Source organism: Xenopus tropicalis, chromosome 3 (assembly GCF_000004195.4).
Source record: "Xenopus tropicalis strain Nigerian chromosome 3, UCB_Xtro_10.0, whole genome shotgun sequence".
Classification (NCBI taxonomy): Eukaryota; Metazoa; Chordata; class Amphibia; order Anura; family Pipidae; genus Xenopus; species Xenopus tropicalis.
The window spans coordinates 91,440,764-91,444,199 of record NC_030679.2 but is presented as its reverse complement, the minus strand read 5'-3'; positions in this window follow the sequence as shown (position 1 = coordinate 91,444,199).

The window sequence follows — 3,436 nt, the reverse complement described above, 5'->3', positions numbered from 1 at the left end:
TCCAAATCTAAAACAGGGTCAGTCCTTCAAAAACAGGGACTGATGGTAACATTATGGCACTTTATTGCCTATGAGCTGCATATGGTAATAAGTATTCAGACTTACCCTTACTTACAAATCCATGGTCTTAGTTGGAACACTCACTTCCAAGACTCAGGAAGCAACATCATGCAAGGACAACATCACCATGCAAAGTGTCAAGCATCAGCTGAAGTGGCATAAAGTCACTTACACTGAAAAGGAACTTTCTGGATTGATGTATTGTGCTTTATAATGTGGCAGCCTGATGGACAGGAGAATATTATCTTCCTAAATACTTAATGCCAAGTGTAAAGTTTAGTGGAGGAAGGGTAATGTTCTGGGGTGTGTTTTGGGCTGGTTTGAGCTAGGCATACTATAATATAAGCTTCAGATTTTTTCAATGTGAAAAAAGATGGCCAATTCCTTGTGATTTTGTCATACATTCCTAAAGATTTAGATTTTCCTATGTTAATTTGAAAGTCTGTTGCTAAGCTTAACGTTTAATGATCTGTAATAAATGTAGGAATTCTTAGCATGGGTCATTTATGAATAGTAAATTGTCATCCGCAAATGCATTTACTTTCAGTTGTGTATAACCAATTTGGATTTCCTTTAAATAAGATGTCGTATCAGGGGGTCTACAGCCAAGCTAAACTGAAGAGGGGATAGGGGCAGTTATAGCCACTGATGGTCAGGTATGTATGTGGTGAAGTGCTGTATATAAGGCTTTATACAAGTTTAACATGTGTATCCAAAATCTTGGTACTTTAGCAGTCTACATATGTGGGCACTGTTTGTCCACATCTAAATTAATCAACATTCCGTGGTTTCTTTTTTCTAGGTTACAATGGTATATTGCTACAATAGTTTGGGTGTCTACCGTGGAGGAAAAGCCCTGTATTTCCGCAATGCATGGATGGGAGGATATGTTGTAGTCTGCCATAATAATAATGAGCAATGGTCGCAGGAAAGATCATAATTGTAAGGTGTATGGCCACCTTAAATTTGCTGAGCTCAGCTTCCTGGATGAATTTATGGCCTTCTGATGGAGAATCTTTAGAGCCCTTTCAGAAGTCTTTAAAATAATCTGTAAGAACTTTTGTTATATAAGATGCACCTCAGGCCCAACCATTCAGATTTTGTATTTTTTGTATGTAAGTTTACGTTGATATTTTGATATGTTTGCCAACTGTATCCTGGATTTGTTTCCCCAGCTTTAGTATCTATTGGTTATATGCCTTCATTTGAATTGTGCTTGTTCTGATAATAAAGTATTAAAAAGATATGGGCTCTAATAACTGGTTTGGCTGTGTCCCATAATCTTCTAAAAATGTCAAATGGAGGTTCTACAGTATTTACTATAGAAGAAAAGGTATTTTTATGCTGTGAAAAAAATCTTTATTGGTAAATGCCTTTTTAAAGGTATTATACTTTATATATATATATATATATATATATATATATATATATACTTATATATATAGGTGGGGCACCTGCAGAGTATGCCAGCATGTCTACAAGTGAGAAGAAAAGTACTGAAGTCTGAAGAAAGCAAATAGCATCACTAGGAGTGTCCAATGACTTAGCCAAATGACAATGCCACCCAGAGTTGGACTGGGGAAAAATCCCTGTGGGCCCCAGCAGCCAAGACCTGACCCTTGACAGCACTCCCCCCGCCCAACTGTTCCTCCCCTGAAGTGTTAAATTTATGCGCGCTCGGGGAGGGGACCCTGGGGGGGGTTAGGGTGGCCCCTGAGGGGGGGTTATGGGACACGGTCCGCAGGGCCACCTGCAGGGCCCCTGGGGCGAGAGCAGTCCGACCCTGATGCCACCTAGCTGGTATTTTACCTGCCTAGCCAGTAAAAATATTGCTTTATGGCAATGTTATGTATGGAATCAGAGAACCCTTTCCTCTGTTTATCTGTCTGTGGCATCATCCAGCACAGTAACAAGCTTGAGAAGAATCTGATTGGCTGGGAACCCCAGTGCACCTCTGGGAAAAGAGAAGGACCCAGAGACAGAAATAATTTAGAGCCAAAATTACAGGGCTGGCCAGTAGAGGTTATAAAGGCCTCCCTGCTGCAGGGACAGGTAATTCCCATGAGCCTAATATGTGGGTACAACTTCCTATCCATAGGGAGAGGTACTTTGGGGCAGTTAGTGCTACCTGGGAATCTAAAGAGCTCTTGGGGAAGGGACTGCACTCACCAATTTGTGCATCCTGAGTGAAGTGTGGGACTGTGGCATCTTGAGAGAATGTGCTAGGGGTTGATAGACCACACAGGTTCCGCAGGGCAGGATTACTGTTTATAATAAATGTTGTTTTATGCATTGTTCCTCTTTACATAAAATTCACCCTTGTCACTACAAATTGATGTGTGATTTCTTTTTCCTAGTGGAATTCCCTATGGTGTACTCATTTCCCACTAGGTGGAGGCACCGCGCTGTAAATCCCTGTTCCCAGTATCTTTCAACATGACACGAAAAGAGGTTCATAGTCTACAGCAGTGCTGTCCAACTGGCGGCCCGCGGGCCGCATGCGGCCCGCGACCCCCCTCTGTGTGGCCCCCCACCTGTCTGGCTGCTTTGATGGCTTACTCTTGTGTAAGCTTTAAATGCTATCAGTACTGTGATTAACTGCCCCCCTGCATGGTTCTCACCTCAGATTCAGGCTGTAATCAGGCTGCATTGTTTAAATATGTAATCCCCTGTGTTTTTCACACCTTTTAATCTCTGCATTGTTCACCCCCTGCAGTGTTCACACCTCAGGCTCAGGCTGTAATCACCCATATTGTTCCCCTGTTCACACCTCAGGAGCAGTAGAAACCCACAAATAATCCCTGCACACTACAAAAAGAACATATACTGAGGTGGTACTGCAATTAAAAAGTTTTTTAATATATAGTTATTGTGCAGACTGTAGGAGCAGTGCCAGCATTGTGTCACTGTATGCTGCCTGTGTGTGCCATACACACAGGCATCATAGGGCAAGCAGAGTATGGCACACACAGGCAGGGTAGGGAAGGCAGAGTATGGCACACACAGGCCAAATATGGCACAAACCAGCCAAGAATGGCAAACACAGTGAAAGTATGGCACACGCAGGCAGGGTAGGGAAGGCAGAGTATGGCACACACAGGCAGGGTAGGGCAGGCAGAGTATGGCACACACAGGCCAAGTATGGCACAAACCAGCCAAGTATGGCACACAGGCAGGGTAGGGAAGGCAGAGTATAACACACAGGCAGGGTAGGGCAGGCAGAGTATGGCAGGTTGTACTACAACCATTAATATGGGTATGGTCATGTGATAACATGGGTGTGGTTTCAAGTGGGTGCGGTTTCAAAAAGGGGAGTAGTCAAAACTGGCTTCCATTATCGGCCCTCCACCACGTAGGTTGGAAAAATTCTGGCCCT